The sequence below is a fragment of the Onychomys torridus genome, chromosome 1 (assembly GCF_903995425.1).
Source record: "Onychomys torridus chromosome 1, mOncTor1.1, whole genome shotgun sequence".
Lineage (NCBI taxonomy): Eukaryota > Metazoa > Chordata > Mammalia > Rodentia > Cricetidae > Onychomys > Onychomys torridus.
In genome coordinates this window covers 54,829,726-54,846,542 of record NC_050443.1, presented here as the reverse complement: position 1 = coordinate 54,846,542, position 16,817 = coordinate 54,829,726, and the positions used below count along the sequence as shown (strand labels likewise).

Genomic DNA, 16,817 nt, shown 5'->3' with positions numbered 1-16,817 from the left:
CTCACATTCAACTTATTTATACAGCTGAGAGCAGCCTGTTTAGGGATGGTACCACCCACAGTGGCCTGGACCCTTCTACATCAATTAATTATCAAGAAAATGCCCTACATACATAGTCATAGACCAGTCTAATCGGACAATTCAGCACTTACATCTCCCTCTTCCCAGATGACTCTAGGTTAGTGTCAAGTTGACAGCCGAGGGAACTATGATTCTATTAAACTGTTGGGGCCTCACAAAAGCCTACTGGATAGGTATAGCTAAATCTTAGAGATGCTTGAGGTGTGAGAAAACAGAGTGTGTTGAAGTTAGTCAGTGTCTGTGGTGTCCGTCCACAGGTACATTCCTTCTCCCGAGCTCCTCTGCGTTCCAGGGTGTGTCATGATGCTTCTCCAGCTGCTACTCCTTTAGGAGAAAAGAACCCCGCCACCCCACACAGGCATGCAGAAAGCAGGTGCTGGTACTGGGCAGTAGGGCCAAGTTTTTTAAGCTCTCTGGGTCACCTTGCTGTGGTCCACATGAGACATGAGTCTCCTCTTTCCTGGCTCCTTTGCGCTTTCCTTACCAAGCCCGAGACAGGAGCTCACAGCGTATTGGCTTTTCTTTATCTCCACTCTCCATGGCTCCTTTCTGAGGGCTCAGGCCGCAGAGTAGGAAGGGAGGACTAGGGCCACCTCTCCTCAAGTGAGTGGTGAGTTTGGGAGCTTCTCCAGGTGACAGGGTCATTCTCCAGGCTACTGTGTCTCAGACAGGAGCCTCTATATTCCTGTGACTTGACACCATAGTGTAGGAGATGACATGAGACAGGAAAAAAGTAGCCCCTGGCTGGTGCCAGTTGGGTGTCCCATACCCCTTCTCCCTTGCAGTCTTCCAGTGATGCTCAGATAGACCCCTGGTTGACTTCCAACGGTTCAAGACCTTGCCTTCCATGTACTGAGGTGGCAGTTAGGCAAGTCTTTATAGCATTCTCTACCTTGATATCATGCACAGTGGGCAGTTTGAGGTGTCGACTGTCAGAATGGGTTCCTCCATCTCTCCCTTTTCTTTCTTTTGTAGCTCTGGAGGCATGGGGAATCTGTTCACACAATGGACCTTTTCCCATATGACAACCTCTCTCTGAGCAGGTATCATTTAAAGGAAGTACAACATCAAATTCTAGCAATTATTTGGAGTTAGGGTGTTTCAGATAGAGGGAGTAGGAAAATGCGAAGGCCCTGGGGTTAGAGCATTCTTACTATGCTCTGATCAGAGACTGGGGAAGGATAGCCAGTCTCCACCAGAGGAAGTGGAAGCAGATAATGAGATCAGAAGGATAGCTGGGAAGATCTGACCAGTCCATGTCCCCATCATGTCTCCAGCCCTGCCCTGGCCTTTGGTTGTCTCTTTCCTTCAGTGAGGCCCGCCCTTGCCCTTGGTCTCCTGGAAGTATGCAGTGGAAAGTATTCCCCTTCTAGAGTGACAAAGCACAAAATCCCCACGCTGGAAGGAATGCGTCTTTTCTCTCACCAGCTGACTTTATCAGCTGGACAGTGACATCAGCTGTCACATCCTGTGCCTCTCAGTGATATTTCCTGGAGTCTGCCCATTAGCTCCAGGCCTGCTGCCCCCGTCTTGGGTCAGGGGAGCCCCTGCTGTGTCTGTATGTATCAGTCTGAGCCATGTGACTCTGTGTAGCGCTCCAGCTCATGGTGTTCTGTGTGGCCACTTCGGGGACTCAGCAATTGACTTCTGGGCACAATTCTTGAGGCACGGTGAGTACTGAGTCCCGACCTCAGCATCATTTCTACAGTGGCTTCGTCTTTAAGAATGTACTGACTACCAAGTCACTCGCTGACACCATCTTAGGTGTCCTTATCACGGTGGATTTAAAGCCTCACAATTCCCCTTCCTTGTTTTGAATAGGTGAGCTCTGCTCTAGGCACAAACTCACTGGGATGTGGTGATGCCACTTTGCCTGTCTCTTTAAATGTTGGCAATGGAAGTAATCACATGAGTCCCAGCTGGATGGCAGGTGCTGGCGAGTGTCTAATGTAGTGTTTCGAACTCTATAGTTGTGCGGTCCTTTGGAACCTGAGCCTGAGGTTAACAACTCTGCTGACAGCTGCCATGGTGGCTGACCAGGACAGGGGAGGAACATGTCCCCTCCTCCACTCTGAGGTCCTCCAAGTGATGAAACCTCGGTGTCCTAATGGAATCTGTGCTGGCGTTTAAGGCTGTTTATGGGGAGGCAAATGGCCTGGCGTGTGAACAGGGCAGATGTCAGTGAACACATTCTTGGCTGTTGGGAGTGCCCCAGAACTGAGATGTGCTGAGGAGCAGGTGTGCAAGTAGTTTCGACACCTTCCTCCTGTCATCTGGAGTATTGTCATTCCTTTCTGCCATTGGCCCAGCACGCAGGACACACTGGGATTTCCTGTGTCTTCTCCTCCTTTGAATGCTTCTGCCTACCTCAGCAGTGACCCTAAGGATCTGATTTGGGGACCCCATTGGCCTTAATGACTTTGACCCTGCAGTCACTCAGAGTCCCTCCCCATCGAGTGGCATGGGGCTGTCTGTGTGCACACAGGCCCCGTGGCAGCTAGTACTACACAATGCTTAGTTGTATTGTGGCCTCTGGGCATGGCCTGGCAGCTTTTGCCTTTCAGAAACCCAGGCTCAGGTTCCAAAGGACTGCACAACTATAGAGTTTTGCCACTTCATATAAACGGCACATGGGAATTCTCAGAACCTTGGAAATCTGCTTCCTCCCCTCTGTCTCTCTTTGTGATGAAAGGGGTCTGAGAAAGCCACGGGGTTTAGTGACACCAGGCTGGATGTAAGCGCTCAAGGTTTAAAGTAGCTTCCTGTCATGCTAGCTGTGTGCCTTGGGGCCAGTTCCTTACCCTCTCTGAGCTTTTCCTTCCATCTCTTTAAATTGAAGTCCATAATACCAAGATTAATATCTCATTAAATCAGGATTTAATGAGATAACATTTGTGTCAAGTACTGTGCCCAGGGCCTGGCACACCTCAAGTACTCAGCAGATAATTAGCTTCCTTAGATAGAAGCCCAAGAAAGAGAGGAAAAAGCCAACCAAATGCCGTGACACACCACTTTGCTATCCATAGTGATCTGGCAGATTTCAGATATATATATTTTAGAAGAGCTTTAATTATACCCACATTTGTGGTTTGCTTGCATGTGGCAAAGGGATCTGAGAAGGTGCACCCCCCCCACACACACACCCTGCTGTCTGGAATGCCGGACTGGCTGGCATCAGGAGCCAGAAGTCGGTGCCTTCTCTGCAGGGTTCCCAGTGCCCTTGGTCTCAGACTGGGCTGGCCTGGGCTGGGCATGCCATCTGAATGCGCATCAGAGACCGATGGCGCCTTTGCTGGACAGCTGACTCTTATCGAGTGTGTGGTGGCCTTTGTCCCCCTTGGGTACTGCTGCTGTTGCTCCTCACTCCTCATTCACCTCATTTAGGTGGTGGGGTTGGGCTTTCCACGTGACACACGTGTCACTGAGTTTTGAAACCCAGTGATTCTGAGGTTGGCCCGGTGGGATTCCAGGTCCTGCACCTGCTTATGCTGGCTTGACCTTCAGACGTGAGAAGCCTCACTTCTGTTTCCTGCCAAGTGGAAGGAACAGTGACAGCCCTTGCTGTAGTTGTAGGGGATGGGCAAGAAAGATAGGTTTGTAAAAGTGCTCAGCACCTTACCCACTCCACGAGAAATGCTCCATTAAAAAAAAAAAAATCACCTGGATTAACATTAGCGATAGATGATATCTGAGCACTCATTACTGCAGAATCAGCATGTCCAGATAAGTAGATGGTAGGTGGCTGTGCACTCAAATCCTGTTATTCTTTGAAGTTTAGATTTTTTTATGTGTACATGTGAGTTGATGTGTGTGGTTCACACATGTATGCCAGTGCACATGTGTGTATGTACTCATACATGTGGAGGCCAGAGGACAGCCTCAGATACTGTTCCCCAGAAGCTAATGCACATGTTTTTTGTTTGTTTGTTTGTTTTTTTGTTTTGTTTTAAGAGAATCTGTCATCCTGTCATCGGCCTGGAACTTGCCTACTGGCTGGCCAGTGGTACCCAGGGATCCACCCATCTCTGCCTTCCCTATGCTGAGATTACAAGTGTGTGTTGCCAGTTCTGGCTTTCTCCCATGGAATCTGGGGATTGAACTAAACTCATCACTTTACCCAGGATCTGTCTCCCAGCCCAAGAATTTATTCTTTTAAGACCTTATTACATTTATCTATGCATGTGAGGGCGGGCGTGTGCCATGGTGTACACAGAGGACAGCTTGTAGGAGTTGGTTTTCTCCTTCTATCCTGTGGGTTCCAGGGATGGGACTCGGGTCATCATGCTTGGTGGCAAGTGCCTTCGATTATTGAGCCGTCACACAGGCCATGGGGGTTTCTTTGATTTTGTTTTTAGTGGAGAGGCACAGTCCTGGTATAATCTAAGTTCTAAATTGTCAGCAAGAACGAGCTGGGCAGCCTTACAAAACCGAGAGTTCAGTGAAAATATTTCAAGGTGAAAGATTTATACAATCTGAAGAGAAACCAGAGTAAGGTCTCCTACCTCTCCCCACCCCCCATGTGATCTGCTGTCTCTCCTGAGGCTGTTGCCCACAGCTCACCCAGATAACATTCCTGGGTCCTGGGTCCTGGGCTCACCCTGACTCTCCTTGCATCCCAGGGTCACCTTGGCCACTGGGGTAGGGTGGCAAGATCCACCACGCTTCCTTGTATAAACATATGTCCTGACACCGAACAGCCTATTCAAATGCAGTCCCGTCGTCCCCGTCCCCCCCCCCCCCCCCCGCCCGTCACTGTCATTGTACCCGAGATCCACTCTAGCCTGCCTATAAGTGACAAGGAGCAACTGGTGTTGGTGGGACTTGGGAAAGTGACAGGCCTTGGTTGGTAGATATTCCTCCTGCTCATCCACTTGGGCAGTTCAGCCATGCCACTCCCGAGGAAGTCTGCTGTTTGGGTTTTGCTTTTTTTTTCCTGGGGTTATTGAGATGACTTCATTTGGCGTCACTTGGAATTGTTATGATCCTCAGTCTCTTAGTTCATAAATACTGCCCCGAGCAGCTTTTGTTACATTGGAGAATAACTTACTTTAAGGGAAAAATAGTCTGCAATTTCCTGAATTACACAGTCTGTGAAGCGTTGTGACATTTATTTCGAGCTAGAAACAAACGACAGCTGCAGCTTGGGGGTTTCTCTGTTGTCACGCCCAATACTCGATGTATGTTTGTGTGCTTTATCCATTTACATTACTGCACTTTACACATTCATGTTGGTCTGAGTTATCTTTTCTATATGTGTTTGTGTCTATAGGCATATTTTACAAATGCGGGCACTTAAAAAGAATGCAATTATTTTTTGCTCTCTGCAAAAGTCATTTCCCCTCAGTATTTTATGCACCATTTCAAACATAAAGAAGGTTTGGCCGGGCGGTGGTGGCACATGCCTGTAATCCCAACACTTGGGAGGCAGAGGCAGGTGGATCTCTGTGAGTTCCAGGCCAGCCTGGTCTACAAAGCGAGTTCCAGGAAAGGTGCAAAGCTACACCGAGAAACCCTGTCTCGGAAAAAAAAAAAAAAAAAGAAGAAGATTTGAATTATTTGGTTGACACCAGTATGTCCCTACAGGTGTTCCACAGTGAACACATTGCTCCCCATGCCTTGCTATCTAATTATCATTGTTCCATCCCTGCATCCATCCATTTCCATCTTCTTGTTGCAATTGTAGCTCTAAGTAAGTTGTCAGCTGTCCGTGATCAAGACCATGTGTTCATTCTACAGGAAACCTGGGCTGCATCCTGGGCTTTCCCTGAGCCTTTCAGGGACCCCTTGCAGAGACCCAGAGACTGTTAACGATCCACAGAGCCTGGTACTCCCCATCAACAGTGATATCCCTCTGTGCCTGGCCTTTGACATTCTGGTGCTCACTGCCTTTCAGAGATAGAATGTTCAATACACTATCTGCTACTCTACTCTTCAGATAGAAAGACACCATAGAACTTCTGAGAAAATTCTGCCTGATCCCCACTCCTGAGCACTCATCAGGTAGAGTTGTGTGTCTTTTAAGGCTCTCACAAAGACTCATTGATGTAGCCTCAGGGTTCTCCCTTGGTAATTTTTCTAGAACTCTCTGGTCAGGGCTGCCATCTTAAGTCTTCTGGCAGCCATCCTGGTGCTCTTCAAGAGGCAGACAATTACTGTGATATTCCCTGATGCCCAGGTACTGTCCTTGTGGGGCTCTGAAGCCCAGATGAAGTGAAGGCCTGCTTGAGCAGGGCTCAGCTGTCCGTTCATTTTGAACAAGTGCCTGGAACAGCGTGACAGTAATGGTCTGTGTATATGGTGTGGGGAATGACCGGTTATAACCATGCTCTCAGCTTTGAATATGTGGGCTTATTGAGTACTAGCAAGCAAAAGCAAAAGCAGCAAGAGCAAGGGAGCCAAACAACATCAAATTGAGTGCTCCACACATCCAGCGGGGATCAACCGGGGAGCCTTGTTGAGGCAGTCAGCTGGAGTATCCCATGGAGAGAGTCCCCAGTGGAGCAAAGTGTCCCCTGGGTGAGACTTCCAAGTCAAAGAAGAAATAACCACGAACAGGTAACTCATCCCATCAAAGGCTTAGCACAGATATCAACAGAAACCAACAGGAGAAACTCCATTAAGGAAGCCAGCTGGAGGCCCCTAATGGGATGCCCAGGAAAAGCAGAGTGTCCCTTCCGGTGGGGCTTCCGAGTAAAAGAACGAATGGAAACAGAGAGAACACCATCAGATTGGGCACTCCCAACACCCCCAACACCTGAAGAGAAACTGACTGGGAAAGTCCCCTTCAGGCTGCCATCTGGAGTTCTCCAACGAGGGAGTCCCAGACAGAGAGCACAGTGCCTGTCCCCTTCTGTGGGACTTCTGAGTCTAAGAGCAAATAGTAACACATAGAAAAAACAACATTGCCAGGTGGTGGTGGCGGTGGTGCACGCCTTTAATCCCAGCACTCGGGAGGCAGAACTAGGCAGATCTCTGTGAGTTTGAGGCCAGCCTGGTCTACAGAGTGAGATCCAGGACAGGCACCAAAACTACACAGAGAAACCCTGTCTCGAAAAAAAAACCAAGCACTCACAATATCCAGCAGAAAGCAACCTGGGAAGCTGAGGGAGTCAGCTGGAGTCAGATTGAGCTAAGCCCAGATAGGTTCCTCTCAGTCAAGGTTGGCACACCTACTCCAATCAGGCAGATAGTAAATATGACTATCTGCCGAACTCCCAGATTCTCTTTCCCACCTCAGGCACTTTTACATCCTGGGATAAATAATAGAAACTTCTTTTGGAAATGGCTCACCATCTAGCTGTTCTCAGTGACAGTGTTTCCATTCTTGAGCTGTTTTGATATTCTTTCTTTTCCCTGTCACAGAGGAGGAAGGGCAGCCCACTCCAGAAAAGGGAGGCCTCCTTGGAGGAGACTTTTAGACAAGCATGCTTGGGTCTAAAGTGGTCGGGCAGGGGTGGGGGGAACCTCAATTCCAGAACTACCTTCTCAGTGATTTTAGATAGCACATAACAATTTACCAATATAATTTATGTTATTCAACATGTAAACATGTGCATTCTGCCAAAACACAATTGTTGAAAAGTTAAAAACATGCCCCGCTGATTATTCTAGGCTCCTTATTTTTTAAATAAAAATAGATTTTTTTCATATAATATATTCTGATTATGGTTTCTCTTCTCCCAGCTCCTCCCAGATTCCTATTTTTTAAGTTCCTGAATGAGAGAATCTTTAGGTTGGTAAAGCTAGCTCCAAGAGTACTAGAGGCCTTAGTATTTAGAGGCATCTCTCAAAGTAGGAATGCTAGAAGACAGACCTTGGGTACTTGTGAGGCAGTGGTGGCGAGGATCAGGCTCAAGTGCCTCTGGGATGTCTGCCAGCAGAAGACTCCCTGCTGTCAGCTCTCTTGGGGGGTTGGCTTGGTTGAAAAGAGGCTCCTTGACTGAAGCCAGTCTGTCATCTAAGGTTGCCTACACCCTGTGTCTGATCCACCAGTGGCTATCCGAGTCAGGCTGCTCCCCACTGCTAGAATCTCTCAAGGGTTATCTGTCCTACCTTGCTGCTGGCCTCAAGTCTCACCTATCTCCAGTGGACTGGTCTCTTCCCACTCCTTCTGCGGGGCTGGCTTTTTCAACTTGTAGTCCACCACTGTCTTTCAGGTTCCATCCAAAGAGAACCCAGTGTATGGTAGTGAGATGCAAAATCTGTAAATGTCCTGGGACTGGGGCTGTAGGCAGTTGGCAGAGTGCTTGTGTAGCACACAGGAGGCCCCGAGCTTAAGGTCTAGTGCATCATAAACCAAGCATAGTAGCACATGCCAAATCCCCGCACTTGGGAGGTCAGAGGTCAGCCTGGAATAGATGAGACACTCGTGTGTGTGTGTGTGTGTGTGTGTGTGTGTGTGTGTGTGTGTGTGTGACTTGTGTAGCTTCACAGTATCTTTCATACATAAGCAACAGTAAAACCAAGCAAGTTCAGCCATATTCCTCTATGTCAGGGCTTGCATGCTTATTTTAACCAGGCAGAGAGTAAATATTTCAGGCTTTGTAGGCCATACAGTCCCCATTGCATCCTCACAACTTCTAAGATCTGTGTTGCAGTGAGAACACAGCCATGCTGACTGCACAAACAGGGCATGGCTGTGATCCAGGGACACTCTAGTGCAAAACAGGTGGCTTGCGACTTTTGGCTGAGGGGCACAGTGTGCAGACCCCTGACCTAGATAAACAGTTCTTGGATTGGTCGATGAAACTGCCTCTGTGTGACCCTGAAAGGACGGACTGCCCCAGCGCCCCCCTTATCTTTGCCACTGTTATGAATCATAATATCTGATATACAGATGGACTTAGGTGACCCCTATGAAAGGGTTGTTTGCCCCCCTACCAGGGGTCTTGACCCACGGGTTGAGAACCGCTGCCTTCGAGGGTCAGGTTGTCATTAGCCTGGAAGGACATTCAAGATTCCATGTTGAACTTCTGGCTCTGGATCCACATGGACACCTGGGACTTGTGGCTTAGGTGCCTCCAGAGACTTAAAACATTCGCTCTGTGAGAATACAGAAGTCCCTGCTCCTTTGCTGATCCCTGGGGAACAGACTTCCCTGGCAATTATTTCACAGCCTGTGGCAGTGCAGGTTCATCTCTTCAAGTCCAATCTCTGGAAGTGCATTTGAGGGGATATATTTTACATGAAAAGGAAACCTTAAAAGCAGCATGGCTCCCGGGCATGTAGGCAGCAAGCATGATTCCGGGTACATTCATCCCTGTGTTACTAACACAACATATTTACTTGATGTTGGATAGGAGAAAGGAGGTTGCATCACTAGAGATATTAGCAGTGGGGTGATCTGTTTAAGCAGAGAGGATGTTTGACTCCAAAGGCCTGCCTCTTGTTATGGGGCCATTCCGTAATGAAACAGTGAATGGGCAGAGGAAATGTCAAGTTTGAGAGATGCTTTTGGCTGCAAGCATCACTGCAAGTGAAACCTGTTAGGGGGCTGGAGGCTTTCGGGGGGGGGGGTGTTTGGAAGTGAGTGTATTCCCTTGTATAGGAGGGCTAGCTCAACCATATTGATCATCCAGAGGGCAGCACAGAATGTTTTATTGAGGGAGGATTCCATATGGAAACACTTTGTAAATGGAACTAGCATTTGATTACTGGGAGAAAATGACTTCCAGTTGCCATCTGGTTTCTCAGCCAATACCATTGATTCATGGAGCTGCTAGTAGTTTTTCATAATCTGGCCCATTTTGAATGCTGCTGAGAGACTGGAGCTATTTTCTTGACATCCTCCAGTCTGAACTCTGGGGGTGACTGCACCGAGCATGCGCCCCAGCCTGCTTCTGTCTTGGTTTCCAAGTGCCCAAGTGTGGCAGCATTTGTCATTATGGCCTTATTAAGTTATCATGCAGTGTTTTGCATCTTTATGATGTTCCTCAATTCTAATAAATGCAAATCTTCCCTTTGGAGCCCACATAGATCCTTTTAGTAGAATGGGGGACAATGAGCTGTCTCATCACAGTCTCAGTCCACAGGACCAACATCAGCTCTTGTCTCTAAGCAGGAAGATGTTCGGTAGGACGGCACACTCTGGGGGATTTTAGCTCTCTTTTTCACTGGTGGGATTTTAGCTGTCTGTAGAGATAATGGGCTAAAAGAAAAAAAAAGGCAAGGAAATAGAAGAGAAGCAGTGATGGTGTGAGAGAGGCATCATAGATCATCTTTCAATCATACCCTGATTCTGTATGGCAGAGAGGGATTTTTTCAGTATTGGTGGCAATGTCTCTGGTGATTTCGTGTGTGCCTCTTTCCTGTGCTTCTTAACCCAGCATGCTCTTCCCTGGATGAGGACCCCTGCAATGACCCTGACAAATAGCAGAGAAAACTTTAATCTGACCACAGGCTACAACGTCTGTGGCTGAAGCTGGGCCTCATATCTATGAACCTAAGACTGCATGAGTTTGAGGCAAGTCTGAACTCTATGGTGATTTCCAGAGTAACCTGGTCTCCAGAGTGAGACCTCACCACCTGCTTAGATGCTACCTGCCTCTGGGTTGAAATTCTGTCTTTGCACCTTCTTGGCAGCTGGAAAGCTGTAACAATTCACAATAATGGATAGTGTGGTGGCGCATGCATTTGAATGCTTTGTCCCCAGTTGGTAGAGCTGTTTGGGAAGGAGTATGAAGTGTGGTCTTGTTGGAGAAGGTGTGTCACTGCGGGGTGGGTCTTGAACTTTCTAAAGTCCATTCCATTCCAGTTAGCTCCCTCTGCCTCCGGCTTGTGGGTGAGATATAAGTCTCAGCTAGTGCTCCAGCATCATGTCTGCCTGCCTGCTACCATGCTCCCCACCATGATGGTCATGGGCTCACCTTCTGAAACTGTAAGGCCCCAATAAACTCTTCTGTAAGTTGCCTCGGTCATGGTGTCTCTTCCCAGCCATTGAAAAGTGACTTACCTTCCTGTTCTTGTGCCATTGTTTTCACAAATGGCTGCCTTTAAAACAAAAACATGGGGGGCTGGAGAGATGGCTCAGAGGTTGAAAGCACTGACTGCTCCTCCAGAGGTCCTGAGTTCAATCCCCAGCAACCACATGGTGGCTCACAGCCATCTGTAATGAGATCTGGCACCCTCTTCTGTATGCATAATAAATAAATAAATCTTAAAAAAAAAAAAAAAACGCATGAAGTGGGGTGTTCCACTAATGACTTATCCAGTTTTTCAACATTCATGCATCAAAATCAGTAAATTAATTGTAGTGGGTAGCTGTTCCAGCTATGACCTTGAAACACTGCCTCACCCCAATGAGGCAGCAGGTAACTGCTACACTTGCCTATGACCTTGAAATTCATGCCCCTGGGTCATGGGCTCTGGGGACCCTTAAGACCTGGGATGCATGTATGTGGTGCTCTCTTCAATCCCTCCTGGTTTGGATGCTGAGACTGACCAGGCAGGTCAGCTTGGGACATAGTTTGGCTTTCCTGGATGTACAATAAATCTTCCGTACTATGGTGAGTTAACCCTAATAAATTCCTTTGCTCATTAATTAGAGTCCATGGATTTCTGGCACTAATTAATGGCCTCTGATTTTTGGTCTTTCCCTTGCCCTGCCTCCTTTGAGTCTCAGAACACTGTGGTGGGTGCTCTCCCTGTGAGTGCTGGCACTGTCCTCTTGATAGTCTCCCTGGAACCTGGTGGCCCAGTGGGCTGGTTTGACCCATGCCTAAAGCTGAGGTTACCCCACATCCCAGAATTTGGCACAGCCTGCTGAGGCCACCCTTAGAACTAGATAAACATGTAGGGCCAGCAACCATCACTGTCCATGTCCTGTGTTGCCTGCCATGCATAATTCTGGTCCAGATGACTTTTTAGGAAGAGAAGATTTATTTACATGTCCAAGTGAATAGAGAAGTGTGAAACCTGTGTTTATAAAGATCGGACATGAAAAAAGACTCAGGTATGAAGGATGGGGAAAGATGATTGGGAGAGTTACAGTGGGCTGCAGAGAGACTTGGTCCCTAAAATATTTGCCTTGCAAGCATGAGGACCTGAGTTCAATCCCCAGAACCCACCACCCAGCTTTATTTTAATGTGGGTTCTGGGGATTGAACTCAGGTCCTCGTGCTTCTATAGCCAGACAAGGAAGGCCTCAACTGGAGGGATTGGGACACCAACCCAGCCACAAAACCTTCTACCTATGGTTTGTCCTGCCTGCAGAGTGTCCTGGGACTGGAGCCTAGACCAAAGAGACTTCATCCAGCAACTGATGGGAGCAGATGCAGAGCCAAACATTAGGTAGAATTTGGGGAGTAGTCCTTCTGAGGAAGGACAGCAAGGACTGGAGGAACCAGAGGAGTCAGGAACAACACTATAACACAGCCCCACAGCCCATAGAATCAACTGACGGGGACTCGGGGAGGGGGGTTTGCAGAGATCACGGAGCCTGTAGGGGTCTGACCTAGGTCCCCTGCACATATGTACATATGTATATATGTGTGTATATATGTATACACACACACACACACACACACACACACACACACACACACACACACACACACACACACAAATGGCTGAGTAGCTTGGTATTCTTGTGGGATTCCTAACAGTGAGAGTAAGGCTGTCTCTGACTCTTGCCCACCACTTGTGGGATCATTTTCCTCCTACTGGATTGCTTCATCCAGCCTTGATGTGATGCTATGTGCCTGGTCTTATTGTAGCTTGTTATGCAGTGTTTGGTTGATGTTCCTGGGAAGCCTGCTCTTTTCTGGAAGGATGGAGGGAGAGTGGAGGTGGGGAGAGAGACTGGAAGGAGGGGAAACTGTGATTGGGATGTAATATATGAGAAAAGAACAAAAGAAAGTAAAAATCCATCTGCTCCAAACATACAGTCAGAGAGTTTTAACAGAGTTCTAACCTTATACAACCATTATTGCACTCTATTTTGAAATGCCCCATAAAAATTGGTTCTCAGTTGGCTATGGTGGCAGTATCTGTAATCTCAGCATCTTGAGGCAGATACAGAAAACTGGGAGCCATCTTGGGGCCATCTTGGGCTAGATAGTTAGATGCCGTCTCAGAAAAACAAATCAAAACAAACAAATAAGCAAAGAAGCTCAGATGCCTGTCACTTCCTGCTCTAGCCCAGCCCCATGCAGTGTACTTTCTTTCTCTAAATAAAGAAAACACTTTTTTATTTTTATTTTATGTTTGAGTGTTTGTCTGCATGTATGTATGTGCACTGTATGCATGTAGTACCTGTGGAGGCCACAAAGGGGCACCAGATCCAGAGGATCTGTAGTTAGACAGTTGTGAGCTGCCATGCCAGTGCTCTTCACAGCAGAGCCTTCCTCCCAGACTTCTTTCTTTATATATTTGTCTTTTTCTAGATGCTCATATAAATGGAGTCATACAGCCTCTGTCTTTTACCGGTAATCTTTTTTATGTAGTGTTGTCTTTTTGAATTTTATTCTTGTTGTACATGTATCAATAGTTTAGTTCATATCACTGCTGAATACTGTTCCTTGTATTAGAACTCTGTGGATATTGATTTATTAGATGGTATTGACACTGCATTTATGGATATAGCACATTTTGCTTCTCTGTGAGTGTTGATGGATATTTGAGTCGTTTCTGGCTGTCATGTCTAATGCCACAATTTACAGGTTTTTGTGGGATATGGGCTTTGATCATTCTTGAGGAGAGCTCTGGGAGTGAGATTGCTCCATTATAAAGCTTAATAGTATAAGAAACTTCTCAGCCACTTTCCAAAGCATTGGTATGCATCTTTGTCCTCATAATCTCACTAGTAGTATTATTTTTGGTTTGTTGTTGTTTTGTTTGTTTGTTTGTGGTTTTTTGAGACAGGGTTTCTCTATATAGCTTTGGGCCTTTCCTGGAACTCACTCTGTATCCCAGGCTGGCTTCAAACTCACAGAGATCCACCTGCCTCAACTTCCCGAGTGCTGGGATTAAAGGCATGCACCACCATTGCCTGGCTCTTGAGCAGCATTTGAAGACTCGACGTATGTGTCTTTTTAAGCAGACACTTTGGTGGGTGGGGAGTAATATCTCACCATGCTTCTGATTGGCATTTCTCTCAGATTAATGGTGCCAAGCATCTCTTCAGATGATTATTAGACATTTCTACATCTTCTTTGGTGAAGTGTCTATTCCCATGACTTGCCTCTTTTGAAAAGTGAGCTGCTTGTCATTTTATTGTTGAGTCTAAGATGGGGAGGTAGTGTTGTTCAAAAGGTCTTTATCCTGACTGACATTTTCTTTTTTGTCTGCTGTTTATATCACTCATTGAGTGGGCTGCTAACTCCTCCATTATGGCTGAATTGGGTGTTTCTCCTTTCATTTGGTCAGTCTTTGCTTCCTGTGTTTGTGGACAGTGATAAGTTGATGGTAGTTGAGTTTCCGTCAGCTATGTCAGGATTTGTTTTGTGTCTCAAGTCCTTGTTTCTCTGTTCCTTCATTATTGACCTCCTTCGTGTTAACTATTTTCTCCTGGTTTGTTTAATTTTCCCCCTCCTGTCTCAGATGGTTTTCTCAGTGACTGCATTTACAAATAGATATCTTCAATGATCACAGTCCCCTTTGGGTCAGTGCTAACTGAATTTTTGTAAAATACAGGACCTTGGTTCCCATTCAGTTCTAGTTCTCACTCATCCCAAGTGGTAACATTGCCATAGGTGTTCACCTGGACAGACTGTAAAGGCACTGGTAACTGTTTTATTCTATCATGTGATTTTTTTTTGGAAGACTTTACAAGGAGAGGGAAAATCCATGCATACAGCCTTTTGTTTGCTCCACATTGGTAACTTTTGTGGTACTCTTTATATCTTACACTTCATCTATTTAGTGGAGACACACAGGCTATAGAGTATATATAGGATTCAGAGGACAACTTGCTAGAGTCTACTCTTGCCCTCTACCATCTGGGTCCTGGGGATCAAATTCAGGCCATCAGCTTGGCTGTAGGCACCTTTATCTACTGAGCTCTCTCTTTACCCTTATTTCTTAGTGCATATTTGACTCTCTGCTGGTGTCCCCCCTTCTACCTGAAGGTATTAGTTTTGTATTCCTTGTAAGAAAGATGTATTCTTGAATCCTGCCTTTATTATAGGACTATATACCTCTTTTGATACACAGTTCTTGGCTGACATTTTTCCCTGGTGCTTTAATTCTGTAATTTTAGTGTTCCCTGGCCTTTGTGGGTTTTGATGAAAAGTCAACTGTTATTCTCCCTGAGGATCCCTAGTAGATGATGAGCCTTTTTATTTTCCCTTGTTGCTTCCAGTATTTTCTGTTGATCTTTATCTTTTAACAGACTGTAATTTCTCTGTTTATGAATCTAATGGTTTCCCTACTTGGAGTTTGTTGAAATCCCTGGGCCTCTAGATCCATGTCCCCCCAAACACAACATTTCAGACATTTTAACTATTATTTCTTTTTGTCAGATCATATCTCTTTTCTCTTAGTAAGACTCTTACTTCAGGTACATTGATATGTCTGCTGGCATCACAGAGCTCTTTGAGGGGCTTCAGTTTTCTTCTTTATTCTGTAGATTAGATCATGCTAAGCTGCTTTCACATTCACTAATTCTTTCTTCGACTGTCTCATATGTGGATCAGTCCTTTCCTTTATTGTACTTTGCAACTATTGAGCATCTGTTTGAGTCTATTCTGGACTATATCTTTACTAAAATTATTTGTTAAGCTATTAGCATTATAATTCCATCTTTTAAAGATAAATTCCTTGAGTTCTTTGAACATATTTATTATAGATTCAGTCATGGCTATGGCAAATACTGAAGCCAATTCTAGACCACTCTATTTGACTACCTTTTATTTCCTACTTGCAATTATGGATTCAGCTCTGCCTCATCCACACAGTTCAGCGTTTGTTGTGTTTTGTTTAATTCTATGCTTTAACAAAATCTGAGGATCATGTCCCATGTGAGATGTGACTATTAACATCTTGGTTCCATTGTTTGTTTTTGTTGTTTGTTTTTATTTTTTAATTATTGTGTTTATTTTTGAGCTTGGCTTCACAAGGATTGTTTCTGTGAACCGATAGTCAATGACTGGTCCGAGTTTGTGTTCCAGTACATTGAACACCCAAGGTTGCCTATCAAGTAGGGTTCAAGTTTTTCCAGCTTGTACCTTTTTAACACTTTTTTCCTGTACACACAAGCCAGTACCCAGAAATGAGCAGCGAACATGAATCTACTCTTCATGTATTCATGTACATGGCTTTCTGGTCAGCCAGAGATATTTAGAGAGCTTCCTGAAGACTGTCTTTCTATTAGATTTCTGCATAGTCTAATAATTGCTTGCTCTATCCTGGCTACAACTTTAGGTAGATGAGGTAGGTTTCCTTTCCATGTTCATTTACTGTCAGTACTGCTATTGATTGTCACTGCGTGTATGTTTCCTGTTCCACAGAGACCCCCACCCCCAAACTCCTGCCCCAGTGGGGCTGTTGGTTTGCATGGCCATCCTTCCATGAAGAACTTCCCGGCTGACCTGTGTGGAGGAGCCAGAACCAAAGGCCTGTTGTTCTTTCTTACCCAAGATTGAAAAGTTGTTCTGGAGTGAATGTTCTTCAATTTGTTATTCTCCTGCAATCAGTTTTCCAGAGTCTTCAAAAGGCTACATTAGACAGTATGGCCCTATTTTATCATTTTTTTAACTCATTTTTGAAACTAAAGTATCATTACATTGTTTTCCTCTTGG

General features: G+C 45.9%; 1 protein-coding gene across 3 annotated transcripts in view; it reads left to right on the top strand.

The window, feature by feature from the left end:
- Nucleotides 1–16,817, top strand: part of Slco3a1 (solute carrier organic anion transporter family member 3A1) — a 280,922-nt gene that overhangs the window by 29,380 nt on the left and 234,725 nt on the right. The window contains exon 1 of one of the 3 annotated variants that reach the window (XM_036185279.1): nt 1,599–1,751. The exons of the other annotated variants lie outside the window; for them this stretch is intronic. The gene's annotated coding sequence lies outside the window, so the exon portion shown is untranslated. Of the gene's footprint in view, nt 1–1,598; nt 1,752–16,817 lie in introns of those variants that run through there. 3 annotated transcript variants of the gene reach the window in all.